General features: G+C 39.5%; 1 protein-coding gene and 1 long non-coding RNA gene across 2 annotated transcripts in view; one reads left to right on the forward strand and one right to left on the reverse strand.

The window, feature by feature from the left end:
* Positions 1 to 14,773, reverse strand: part of b4galt2 (UDP-Gal:betaGlcNAc beta 1,4- galactosyltransferase, polypeptide 2) — a 187,187-nt gene that overhangs the window by 45,982 nt on the left and 126,432 nt on the right. The gene's annotated exons all lie outside the window — the stretch shown is intronic.
* On the forward strand, positions 4,404 to 10,792 carry LOC119901945. The gene is made up of 3 exons (XR_005444267.1): positions 4,404 to 4,633; positions 10,362 to 10,409; positions 10,516 to 10,792. It is a non-coding gene; the product is annotated as an uncharacterized LOC119901945 (long non-coding RNA).

The following is a 14,773-nucleotide window of genomic DNA, read 5'->3' on the forward strand; positions in this document are numbered from 1 at the left end:
CCCTTAAAGTACCTGGCACCTTTGCTTAATATAATCATATTTTGAATTATATCTCAAATATTTCTCATACTTTCACTTTGCTTAAAAAGTGTCAAAAGGTTATGCAACAAGCTACTGGCCATAACGTCATCAGTGAAATTAGCAACAACATCATTCTCAGTTTTCCAGAAGACATAATATTATCAAATCTCTCAAGAAAAAAAGTCTGTTTCACCAAATTCCTCAAAACGATATACGTTCAAATGACAAAACTGGTTTCATTCCCGAGTCTTAACCAAGTGTTCATTATACTATGATGATGATGGTGGTCCCCTAACCTCAACAAAGCAGTAATTTTAACCTAAACCACAATATTTCCCTAAATATAACCAAGTCGCTTATGTCTCTTAACCTAACCAAACTTTACCAGAGCGTTGCCACATCATAAAATGTGTAATGGTTTTGGAAGGCACAAATAAATGATGTCCTGTCATCAGAACAAAACACTGTGTCCTTCCAGAAGGCATGGACAAACAATGAATTTTGACATTTAATTTGAAGGACTTGTTATAATGTCACCTGATAATTAAATAATTAAAATTTTGTTGACCAAATATGCATTTCTTTATGTGCTTGAGAGACAGAATGAGAAATAAAATCAAGCAAAGAGTCAGAGAGTTCAGGAGACAGGAGAAAGAAAGACATTATCTGCTGTGTAGCTCCCTGCAGATTAACTAATACATCTTTCCCAAAACTATGCCCTCTTTTTCTGCTCCTAACTCCGTCAAGCATCATTGGGGTGATTGGCTGTCTGTGTGTGAACCTTCCAGCAGCTCTGCTTTATGGCTCTCTACATCTTTTCTAATCACTTCCTGCCTAAAGCAAGTTCACATCACTTACAGGATGTGAGGTAAACTGACCCATTATTGGAGAGGCCATTTAAAGCAGTGTGGGTTAAGGGTGGGTGATATGGCCCCCCCAAAAAATTCAATTAAGAAATGGTTTCAAAATAACTATACCCTACCTCATCCTATTTGACTATTTTCTTTTATTTGGAACAGCGATACAAAAACAAAAACATCTCCTCCTGCTCTGTATTTACAGTTTCACTCCCTTCTCCATGTTTTCTTCTGCGGTGGTTGGAAATCCTGCTTAGAGGTGCATTACCGCCACCAAGTGTCGCTCTCACGTCACGTCACTACCCCTAACCCTTTGTAGCAGAGACACGAAGGGATAGCTCCCGCGGTGGAAGCGGTATTGCCAAATCTCTACATATGAACACATTTCTACCGTTGCATGGTATATACTGCAATATTGCTTAAACCTAGTGTGGGTACGCAAAGGCAATGATAGATTTATAGATACAGTGGCGGTGTGTAATCGTGTGAGTAGGTGCGCTTATTTTAATGCCTTGATGAGATTTTAAGGTGCAATTTGTTACGTGTTAAAATCATATCCCACCACTACACTGTTGAGTTGTTTTTCAATATTGCTTGTTTATTTTGACACAGTGTTTTCTGTGGACTCTGCATTCCCCCCCCCCCCCCCTTCCTGCTTTAAGCTGTGTATTTCTGACCAAAATCCATCTCCATTTTTTCTCACCCACATAGCATTGGAAAAACTGCTCAGCCACAATTTGCCTACAGAGGCCCACAGGGGATAGCAAAACCGTTCACGTATGAATATTTCACAAATCAACAAATTACATATTGACAGGTTGAAATGCAGAAAGGGTTCTCCAATTTAGCAGAGGGCCATTTTGGATCCTCATTTGCAATTTCACAGGCATCTTTTAACTTTCAAGGACATTTCTGCTCCATTAAATTTGATCAGGCTGTACATAATGCAGTGCGCATATGCATGTGGTCTCAGTCTTGCATAAATGAGTTTACTGACAAGTATGTGTGTGTCGCAAATATGGTTCCTTGGAATTACACCTCTGCCTCTTCAAGCTAACAGATATATGGAGAAAATATCATCAAAAATCTGGTTCTCAAGCTCCTGAGATTGATGTTCAACTGACTGCATGTGTGTAAATTACACTCTTTTGGCAGATGCTTTTGTCTGAAGGGACTTACAGTAAGTTCATTCAACCTCCATAAAGAAAAACTAGATGTGATCAAAATTATACAATTTATAAATGGTACCGCAAAGTCAAATTTTGAAAACCAAACTGCCTTTATGAAAATGTTGTTTTCAAAATTTGACTTTGCGGTACCATTTATAAATTGTATAATTTTGATCACATCTAGTTTTTCGAGTGAATGTTGATGTAGAAATGTCAACGTTGCTTGCCTTGAACGAAGCTTCAAACTATCAGTACAGCCCTATAAACTGTTGCACCAGCACAGATGACCCAATACATCAAAGGCAGTTGATAACTGAGATAAAGTGCTGGCAGCAGCTGGGAAAGCAGACCCTGACTGGAAAACTGCTGGAGTGAATCACTGGCTGCCCTGGAAAATATGGGAGGGGTAATTGAATGTGGAGCACTCATCATCTGCCATCAAGGTGTCCAGTTGCTCAACTGCAGCAGCTCAGTGACTGACAGCAGGAAACTGGGGTTGTAAAGCTCCATGTTGTGGTTTTTGGCAGCTCTCTGTAATGTGTTCAACAGTGTGTGTGTGAGGCAGGGCACCGCTGAAAGAAATGTGAGATTTGGACCATCTGGAGGTGGTTATCAGCTTCAGTGAAATTGATAATTAACCATCTCAACAAGCCTGAAGATAAAACTGACTGTAAAAAACAAACAACTGCCATCATATTTTCAGAGTTCATCTGAAATAGTAATGCCACCGACATCTCAGCTGCCTTGAAGACTCAATATGCTCTTGAAACTTACAAAACAAAAAGATTGCCTGAGTGTTAATCCCTCTGCACACACCTGTTGAATGTGATGGGAAATGTAAACCTCGTCGGCTTGCAGACAATTCACACAAAGCAAAGATGTGTACATTTTGGTTGTAGTGTTTGGAAAACCTGTTCCAGGAAACAGAGGCATACATAAATCTGAAACAACACTCTCGTTCAATGAAGAAGGGCTACCCAATAGAAAGTTATTACAAAATTAGATTGGCACAATTCAGAAAAAGTGAAAATCATTGCTGATGAGAGTCTAACATGCTGCAATGATTCTCAGTTATGGTCAAGTGACGGTCATGGTATATCTAGAAGCGCTAATCAAGTGCAACTGGATTCAACTTAATACTTGAAGATGTTTGTCCAAAAGCCTTCTTCAGTTCTGACTAACTGGTGGTGAGTCATTTAACGTCTCGAGGGTTGTTTACACCTCAAGAGTCGTTGCTCAAGAAGCATCCAAAGGGCCACTTCAGAACTGAAGAAGCCCTTTGGATAAGGGGCGAAATGTCTTCAACGATCTTATTCCAGTTGCCCTTGCCTAAAGCCATGCTATGGGTTTATTTTATGAATCTCACTATGAACAGAGAAATGTCTCAAAGGAAAAAATCATCAGAATTTAACGTTCTTGTTATGTAGCCCTGTTGTGGACTGTAACACTGATCCTAAAACCCACCCACACTAAAAGCACTATTGGAGCTGTTTCCACTCGTACTCAGCATTCTAACTGTCATTTATCATGCCCTCGTTGACCTACCCTTAATGCTCCCCCTCAACAGAGTCCCTTCTGCCATTATAAGTGGTATTTTGTTTAAAAGTTTAAGAACAGTTATTAGTTTTAGGAGACTAAAAGCCTTGTCATATCAGTAACAATGAATTTTCTGGAGGTTATATATGCATAAGTATATAAGTATGTAAGGTTACATATTAAGTATGTAAGGTTACATATTAAGTATGTAAGGTTACATATTAAGTATGTAAGGTTACATATTAAGTATGTAAGTAAAGTAATATCACTGAGATGATGTAGATTTATTAATTAAATTAACTTATCTGGAACATTTTATCTTCTCCCTTTTCTGTTTTAAGAAATTAAGGCAAGTTCTTCACGTCCGTTGTAATGGCAATTAAAGTTAACGAAACTCAATTTATTTATTTTATTCTCCTGTCTCAGTATTGCACGTTTAATCATTTGCAACCCGTCTGACTGTATGTGTGGTGCCACATATTGTTTTTTGTAACAAGAGAGAGAAGAAGGAAACTGTAAATGACTACTGGGACATTCTGCTTTTTCGACACATTGTCATATCTCAACGGTTATTGTGATCATTACTGGATTTTTGAGACGCATACCAATAAATAATCTGATTAGGATATATTATCTGATTTTACATTTTTTGACATAACATAAGCAAATGTTTTTGATATGGATCCCTTAAATTTGCAAATCTGTCAGTGCTCTCTGTAGGACGAATTATGTAATGGCATTGCTGTTTCTAAATGACTTCAAACAAGTTTCAAACTCCAGGTTTATTTTTTTAATCTAGGGGAGAGTGAGATTGGGAACGACACCTCAATAAACTTCCCCAGCTGGACTCCCACCAGGGCACCTCTGGGCACAGCAAAACAATCTCACCTCAAGGGCCATTTAGTAGCTTTTCTGGAGCTTTCAGTCATGATCTGATATGCACCTACAAATCCACAGGATCTGGGAAAAAGGTCATGCACAGGATAATGTGATCTGATCAAAAGGTCCAGAACAACCACTAAATGGACTTGAGGTAAGGCTGTACCTCAGGTAAGAACTACCTCAGATATATGTTTGACATTTCTGCACTGACATTTCTTGCGGCCACATATGTGCTGCCACCATGCAACCCTTTGTGTCCAAACTCAAATCAATATAGAGTGAGATTATGGTGTTGAATTAAGAGGAGGGAAATTAGTTTAAAAGGCCTCCAGTGACACAAAAACAAAGAAAGAAATTAAGGAAATAAACATTTGCTCTATCAAATTTAACTGACCCTCTTTTTGACCTTAAACTTCCCTCATAAATCTCATCCTTGCCTCCTCTACTCACTCCATAACTTCTCTTTGACACAAAAGGTAGAAGGTAAATCTTCTTCCACCTCCCCTCCTCCCTACACTTCCTGCTCTCACATCATCACTTCCATTTATTTTCGCTCTGCTCCTCTCATGCTTCTTGCTCTGTCTCTGGCAGTGCTTCCTTGGTGTCTCTGCAGTAATCTGGTCAGTGTCAGTCTCTACATGCCCTCTGAAAACCAATTAACCCTATCAGCCATATCGGAGTATCACCAGATAAATCCATTGCCTCTCCCGCTGTGTGTGTGTGTGTGTGTGTGTGTGTGCGCGCGCGAGAGAGTGTGTGTGCCTATAAAGACCATCATATAACTTTCTCCCATGTCTGGTCACTGTATACACACACACACACACACACACACACACTTGAACTGTTGCCATGGAGATGGATTGAGGTCCAGCCAGCGCTCTGCCTGAATGATTGTCACCAGACAGCGGGTTTGTGTGTGTGTTTGAATGTGATGTGTGTATGTCCGTGCACAAATTTTGAGTGCCCGTGTGTGTGTGTGTGTGTGTGTGTGTGTGTGCAGAGTTTGTGTGTGACAGGATTTATCAGCCTCCTGCAGATAGACGTAGGTGGGGCCTCTCATCCTATCATTTAGCCGGTCAGTCAGTGCAGGGAAAGAGAGACCACAGGAGAGGTAGAGAGATTTCACCTTATCTCATTTAATGGAGATTGAGTTGAATGTGTGCAAGTGTGTGCATGGCTTCCTGTGTGCACGCATATGTGTTAGGAAGAAGAAAGGAACTGACAGCCCCCCCAAACACCAATTGTCCGATTCATAGCTTAGCAGTCGTAAGGATAGCATTCCTTCCTTAGGATTTCTCCACATGTTTAAGAGGTGTGCATGAGGCTGCAGTAGGGGTGATACTCAGCTTTAAAGAGTGTGGAGACTGGTTTCTTTTCTTTCAAAAGCAAAAACAGAGGAGAGAAGAAGTGTATAATAAAGTGGATTAAACAGTGTGTTTATCTGCTCTAACCTAAGCTGCAGCTTCAACCACCTCAACCTAACTAGCATACTTCTTACAGTGGTAACCGAGTGTTACTTCCAAGGTCAAGGAGCACATTATTAACCACATTAGTTTATGCGGATACAGATTAGTTTTCTTCAGTAGAAAATATTCCCATGAAAATGGTAGACAGTTAATTCTGTGGATTATCTACTTAGCTCTGTTGTATTGGACACTGATTCGGATAGATGCTGCGATCATTACAAATTAAATTCCATTAATTTACAAACCTACAAAACAAAAGAAACTAAAATAAAATCAATTTAGATGGATAGATGGACAGTAGGTTATTAGTGTTTTGGCAATACCCAGAATACATTCAGTGGCATAAGCCTCATTCATCTCTCACAGACTGTAAAAGTTGTTTTTTTAATGACTGAATGAATTCAATTTGCAACAGATGTAAAATTGGAGAGCAAAGTAAATGACGCAAAACTCACATATATGTGTTTTGTGATGTGTGTGTGCGCCTCTGTCAACTAAAGCCACACATACTGTGTCTGTCATAGCAGGACAGCAACAGTAACTAAGCAATCAGTCAATCGGTAGTTGAAAAGTACATAAACGAGAAAGACAGTTATCATGTTTATTAGAGCCTGTATGAGCATTTGTGATTAAATGCACTTGGCCATGCGCTGTTAATAAAAGATGATGATCCCTTCATTTCATCGCCACCTGGGAAACAGGAGGCTCATCAAAGCTTGATTAGATACTGCAGTCAACCATGCACACACAAACACACGCCAAGCTATGTATATCTAATTCATAACCTTACAGTCTTCAGTCATACTCGCAGCAGCGCGTCTCCTGCTTTATGAGAGCCTGGCACAGAACACAAAGAGTTGGCGTGGGGTCAAAATAACTAATTTGCTGTAATGACTTTCTGGCAGTCCGGACACAGAGGAGCTCCCAAATAAAGCAAAAGGCCGGGCCACAACGGGCAATTCAATTACCATTTTTCTGCACTGTGTAGTCGATAGACGCAGATCAGGACATCATCAAGACAACAGCTGGTGAAAATATGCTACTCTGCTGTGCTGAAACAATGAAGCAAGTAATTTGTTGTGAGTAAATAAGTACATGACAGCACTCCAATACTAACTGTACAGTAACTTTCTTTTATTGCAGGGATCTGGACTGAGAAGCCCGCATGGAAATAAACAGTCCACTATTTATTTTACATCTGGGTTATTGTGCGGAGTGTTTATTGCTGAATTAAAAATGTTGAAAAATAACTTATTAACATTTAAGTGCAAAATAAGTGAGGGAAATCACAATTATTCTGCTCTCTATATGATTAACTGACACTTTCGGTGTGTGTAATGGTTTTATTCCTTATTAAAACTTTTACCGATTCGAAAGGTTCACTGGAAAGGCCAAATAGTCTCAAGAGACCAGAGCTGAAATAAAACTGTGAATTAATATCTCAGCATACAGTATGATTTACTGGGAAGCCCTTAATCCACAGACTCAAACCAGTAGAAAAAAAAAAATGCATTAATGAATACATTTGATTCCAAGTATAAAAGTCCCATTCCATGCAACAACATCAAACAACTGTACAGATCCCCACCACTACCTGCAATATACAGCATTGTACTACATAATCAAATATAAATAAACACTACATCACATTTTGTGTCAAAATGTTGAACAAAGAAAAAGTCAAATAAGTTCTTAACACAATGTATTACTTACAGGATAAGAGTTTTTTTTTAAATATTTTTTGTTACTGTCAACAAATCCAAGACCAACTGTTCCCATGAAGAAGTATTGTCTGTGTAGCCAACATATGTCATAGCACATTCATTTGTGCTGTAGATCAATACATAAGTCTATCAAAATTATATCAGCCACCCAATGGCACTAGGTAACTTAGGAAAAGTCATATCATTGCACTCTGTATGATAGCATCACCTGAGAGACGAGAGATTAGAGACTGCCAACTGGACTGCTTCCCATAAGAACATAAATATTGATATATAAAATTGCATAAATCATGTAAGACCATTTTATCCATATCACCCACCCCTATATCACATATATATTCTTTATGAACTTGATCCAGCTCTTCTTTACTGTAATGTTCAAACCCAAGACACTCGATCAAATGGAAAAACTCTAGATGTCATTTCACTCACTCTAGACGCCTTACTATTTGGTATCTTAAGAAACGGTGGGATCTCTGCTAGAAATGACCCTGTGTAATGATGCCCAATGGCAATTATGGCTTCTGACTATCTTTTTTATTAAGTGCCTCTATATTTAAGCTCATTTTAGCATGTTAGCATGCATTTCCTTTGCGGGACCAAGTAAAGAAAATAGGCTGCAAACTTGGACAACATGTGGAAACCCAGAATTTATTTTGTAAGTAGCAGACACACAGGCAGTAAACGATACAGATAGAATACTGTGTGGTGTTGGACCAGAGAGTGACAAACCAGAGTTACAGTTAGCAGCATCCTGACATGACAACCATGAGTCAGAGAGAGAGAGAGAGAGAGAGAGAGAGAGAGAGAGAGGAGTGACTAGCATTGGACTAGATCAACATGACAGCATAAGCCAAATAGAAGAGGGTCAGAGACCAGAAACTGTAAGAAAGACAGACAGAACAAAAGATTGACATACAGAAAATAAATGGAGACCGTGAGAGAGAGAGAGAGAGACGACGATGATGATAATAACAGAGTAGCTGCCAAGAGAAATGACAAAAAAGGTTAGAGCTACCCTGTGGGACTGGGCCGGCATGTGTCACTCAGAGAAAAAGCACACTCCTACAGAAAATGCACACACATCCACACAGATACTGTACTTAGGATCTGCCACCTTACAAGCATAGACTGGCATGTCAAAGAAGGGCAGCGGGGAGGTGAAGGGCAGAGAATCAAACCCACCTGACAGTTTGACAAATATGGGGCCAGATGGTTGCTGTGGCTTGTTGCTTTGACCTGCTGTGCCAGACCTGCTCTCACAGACATATGGGGCTCTGTCTGTGACAAAAACCTGTGTGATGGTGTAAAAAACCAAAAGAGGGTCGCTCTCCAGAGGGAGAGGAGTCTCCCTCTCTCTCTTTCAGGCATCACAGCCATAGCGTGCCTCATCACATCTAACCTCTCCATCATCAAGGGCAATACACACAAACGAACACTCCCAGCTAGAAACTACATTACTCCAAACCACCTTTGTTTCAGTATTAGACATCGCCCTCCAAGCAGCACTGAGGCGTTTCTAACATTGAACTTACAATTGTCAATAAAATACAAACATGAATCCACAATAAAAACGTATTAAATATCCACAAAGGGAATGCAGGTCATGTAGCCACTAGTTTCATTATAAACAAGCTTGAATTTAAGAAATTGAAAGCAATTTGAGAGAAAGAAAGAAACTGACAGCATTACAACCACTGGGGAAGGACTCGATAGCAGAACATTTCAGAAAAAGTAACCAACTGGGGCCAAGGATAAAAGAAATGTCCTTATAGGTTTCTGGAAATGACATTTTGCACAAATTCTCATTATTATGTTTGATCCCCCTTCTTTGATGCATACTTCTAATTTGGGCACTAAAAAAGTTAAATGCCAGAAATCAAAACAATTTCAAATATTGCAGAAAAGGTTTTCCTGCTTGGCTGAGGTAGAATATTTAGCACATAAAACGAGACAATTGTCACAAAGCTTGACTGAAACAGATTGTTTTAAATCCATCTTGAAGCTGTGGTCTTCTACTGTAGACAAAGCATTCATGTAGCGCTGCCAATACTTTCATTATTGATGATTCTATCAATTATTTGTTCGATTATTGTTCAGAAATTAGCAAAAAATCCCCATTACAATTTCCTAGAGCCCAAGGTGACTGCATCGAATAGCTTTTTTTGTCCCACCAGTATTCCAGACCCCAAAGATGTTCAATTTACAATAATATAAAACAGAACAAAGACGCAAATCCTGCAAATTATGAAGATGGAATCAGCAAATATTTGCCCTTTTTGCTTAACAAATTACTTAAATGGTCCATTTGATTATCATAATTGTTGGTGATTACATTTCCCCTAAACATTCAGCTGATTAATGGTGAAGACACACAGCAAGAAAACAAATCTTGTGATAATTCCTCCATCACTTTTAACACACACATTAGCAAATATTGTGCAAATAAGCAGACTCTGCAAGTTTATGTCAAGCAGCCCTTTGTTATTATGTTTCGGTAATCTTGGAAGGGACATACAAAAGAAGTATCCTAGAAACTACAATATCCTCCACATACATGTATCCATGTAGCTAAAGACTTAAATTCCACACAAATGCCATCTTATTGTAGATGGGAAACGGTAATGAAAATCCTCATGCAATGATGTGCCTGAAACTTCTATAACCTCTGTCACTTTTATATCACAACTTTTTTCTCTCCCGCAGCGGACAGAATTTTCCCCCTCTCCTGTTTCCACCTCCTTTTCATGTCAGGTAAGACACACAAAACAAAACATGAAGGCTTGGTTACATGCTGCATGTCCCTCAAACCTACAGATCGATACATTCAGATGACTCATCCTTCCCCATTTCCCATCAGGACCAATATGGGACACCATCTGCCTCCCCCTAATAAGGACAGAGTCTTCTCCAGTTTCCCCATACTTTTATTACTTGGCCCGTGTGGGTGTTGAATGAGTTATTCGCCAATCTTGCTGCAAGGATCTGGAAACATCCTCTGTTTAGACTGACAAACAAACTAATAATGAAATCTTTTTTTTTTCCCCTGACATTTTTTTACTGGAAGTGAAAGCCACCGTGGAATGAAGTCGGTGTTTCTTGAGGACACACAGATTTTCTTGTAACCACAAGGAGCATCCCAAAAATTGTCCCCTCAGATCACTGTAGATATTTTGAAACTCAGTTCACAGAGGTGCTATTGGTTATGGGTTAACTCTTGAGGGCGCACTCACACTAAGCCCGGTTGCCTTGTACTGTGCCCGAGCATGACTGCCCCCCCCTCCCCCCTCCCCGCTGGCCTGCGCTCACACTGTGACTAAACAATCCGAGCCGGAGCACGCCATCACTCCAGTGTTTCCCATACATTGATTCTGGCGACCCGCCACAGTACCAATGCTGACCGCCACGTATTGATTTTTTTTTTTTACTAGGCCCTCTCTCTTTCATGAACACACAGCTGCACATAACATAAAGCTGTCAATGTGGAGATCCACCTTTAAGAAAGTTCTCAGCAAGCATGTAAAGAGCCTAACTAATAAGGATAGCTATGTTAATGTTAGATCACAGCTGGGTTGCACTCTTTTGGAAAAAAAAAGCGCTCTCTCTCACACGGCACAGTGGCATTTATGTCCGAGTTCCGTGCTCGGGCATGGTTAGCAATCACACTACAAGTGCCGGAGTCCAGCTTAACCACAGAGCGATTACACTGGTCAAACTTTGGGGGTTAAAAGTGCTCGGGCACAGTACGGATTGCCTAGTGAGTATGCCTAAAGCTCCACTGATGAATACTTTTACATTACAATCAAATGAGGGCTTGCTCACAGCAATGAGCCCACAGAGAATCAGCACCTGACTCTCAAGTTCACCACAGCTCTAGCTTACTAGCTTCTTTCAGCTCATTGTTATGGTTTAGCAGCACATAGATTTACTCTGTGGCTGAGTCCGAGCCATACAACTGTTTTGAGGAAACAAGCACAGATAAATCAACCGTATGCTCCTTGCCCAGAATCAAACAGCTGACAAAGTCAGCGACTAGCTGCAGAAACAGGGCTAGGATAGTGAATATTGGTATATTTTATCATTATCATAAGTATTATATAACATTATGATTACATTCTTAGACAGCAAGAGACTCCAAATAGATGCTAAAGTTGCTCTGAGTTTTCTGAATGTTAAATGAACAACTGTCTGTTAACACATAAAAACTTTAAAAAACAATGTCATCTCAAGTTTTGTGTGTCTGTTAGCTAGTTGTTTGGTTTTTCTGATGTCCACTAATAGCATCACTCTACATTGTAAGTCAATATGGCAAACGTGTTAAAAAACAGTTGCCTATTAACACACACAAGTCCAATATTCACTCTCCTTTTAGCTCTAGTTTGGTCTCTACCATCTCTTGAGAAAAACATCCGTCTCTTTATCTAGTAAATGCTCTACTACTTCATTTGCTAGGTGCTAGCTTTGTGTTGCCACCTTTGTCTATTAGCAGTTCAATGCTGGCAAATTCACATAATGAAAATCCTTTTTGTTTATTCAAGTTTTTTTCACTACAAACCTCGTGCTTATGTTGCTGGAAAGGTTGATGAGAGAGGTGAGACCAAAACAGTAGAGTTGTGGGCTATTAGAAAGAACAAACTAGCTGAAACATGCTCTGTAGAGCTCAGGCAAACTGCAGAGTTGGACTCAGTGGGTTTGTCATTACAATCGACCCATTTCACATTATTCATTATCATCAGATCCATTGTTAATATAATAAATATTCATAGGTACAGCTTTAAGTTAAGTTGAGGACCCAGCATGGTCCATGTGGGCTGTTTTGCAAAGAATCCTATCATGACATTTGTAATTAAGTGTTTTATTAATTGATTAAACTTGTGTTGTCGAGACACAAGGGGACCTCTGAAACAAGACTCCATTTCTCATCTGACTTCAGAAAAAATGTTTACCTTCAGGCTTCTCTCAACAAGCATCTCAAGCTTCTGTTGTGATTTTCACAAAGTCACATAATGAAAACCCACCCAGTGAGACGAAACCCTGTGAAGCAGGGAGCTCTTCATTTTTGTCAGTCAGAGGACCCACCATTAGAAATTTAGTCTCACCCCAAGACTCAAGCTTTGGGGCTCTTTGGCCGTCATCCTGTGGGATTCTGTCACGTGAAAATTTACTGCTACTGTTGTCAGAGAGGAGGGTGACCCAACAGCGAGAAATCACACGTCCCATTAAGTATCACTGCTGTGAAGAAACTCTGCTACACAAACAAAAACAGATGATCTACTGGCAGACAGACAGACAGAGAATGAATATTATGTCCTCTCATGAAGATGGGGATAAGGCTGTGTGTATACTCCACATCTTTCCTTTGCTTTGTTTCTTCTCTGTTTTCTTTCTTTCTGATTTTATCTCTTTATTTTGTTGATTCTCTCCTTCTTTCCTTCCTTCCTTCTTTGATTTCCTCTTTCCTTGTCTTTCTTTCTTTTTTCTTCCATTCTTCCAATATTATTTCAATGATTGCTTTGTTCTTTCCTTCTTTATTACTTCTTTCATTCCTTTTCCCCATCTTTCTTTCTTCATCACTTTTTCTTGCTGTACTTCTTTCTTTGCTTCTGTTTCCGTCTTCCTTTCTGGCTATCCTTCTTTGTTTCCTTCTTCCCTCCCTTGTTAGCGGTACCATATTGTTTTTGTGTGTTTTAGTTATTTTTATTTGTTGTCTGCCACGCCGGCTCAAGTTCCTGTGAGCTGGAATGAGCTAGAAACATGAAACTTGGGGGAATAACTGGAAATGGTGTGCATCAGCTTCCATAGAAGTTTGAAACCAGTCAGCCACATGGTGGCGCTATAATTAAGGCTTAAAAATGCAAACTTTGAAAGGCCACGCCCCTTACACCATAAGTCCGATTGACTTAAAATTTCTCATACAGGTGCAGCTCAATGTGCTCTACAAAAAAGCCTCTGGGACTATTAAGGTCCGCCTATAAAATCTTTCCGCCATTTTGAATTTTTTGAAAATAACATTTTTGACATCTCCTAGACTGTAGCTCCGATTGCCACCAAATTTTCAGTGAATCATCATTGGATCAATCTTATTAAAAGTTGTATAAAGCATGTCGATATCTCAATTACTTTTCAAGATATGGACCAATGAACTTTGAAAGGGGCGTGGCTCTGGACATAAATGAACATAAATCAGCAACCGATCGATCATCACAAAACTCACAGGATATGTTCAGATGGGTGCCCCAGATATACCTGAACAGTTTGATGTACATTTGTTACTAGGGGGCGCTATAAGCGCAAGAAAGGTGCTTAGCATTACACAAATTACACTATAAATCCCATATTCATTCTCCAATCACAAATCTCTCAAGATATGTCCTCACAAGTAAATGAAACATGCCCTGAAAGTTTCATTCAAATTCACCACTAGGGGGCACTATAAATGCATCGTAACTGGAACGTGGAATGATACAAATCAAGCTATAGATCAGAAAATTGTTGTCCAGTTGTTACAAAACTTGCAGGATGTGTTTAATAACAATGTTGAACCGTATGTGTGAAATAATTTTGATGGTGATATTGGGAAAAAAGGTATGAACCCGTAAATCGCCGCTTGCGGCTATATTTTCCTTCTTTATTTGCTTCTTTGTTTCCTTCATTCATTCTTTCCATCTTTTTCATCCTTTCCCCCCATCTTCCTTCCATCCTCAAGCCTGCCTTTCCTAATTTTCACTGTTGTCCGGGGTCAAGCAAGATCTTATACGTTTCACGCCACAACATCTTAATGACTTCTTTAATGCTTCGTCAGACAATTAGATTTTGTCTTCTGCTTCATTAGTTAAACGGCACATATTTTGCATATCTTTTCCCCCCTGTTTAACCTGCATTCATTAACAGCGTTGTCTCTTGCTGCATTTTTCAATCTTAAAAAAGAGTAAAACTGTTTGCTATTCCCGCTGCTTCCAAGCTAAAGTTTGACAGCCAACTTATGAAATCTTAAAAAATTTTGTGCAAGTTGCAGCACTTTTTGACAATTGAATTAAGCTTAAATCAGCTGTTCTTGCCATCAGCAGGGTGTAAGGACAAGTATTAAGATCTAATCAAAGCTGATAGCTGTTCAAGGA

Source organism: Micropterus salmoides, unplaced genomic scaffold, assembly GCF_014851395.1.
Source record: "Micropterus salmoides isolate LMB-PRFRI ecotype aquatic unplaced genomic scaffold, ASM1485139v1 Ms_hic_scaffold_14, whole genome shotgun sequence".
NCBI classification, from domain to species: Eukaryota; Metazoa; Chordata; class Actinopteri; order Centrarchiformes; family Centrarchidae; genus Micropterus; species Micropterus salmoides.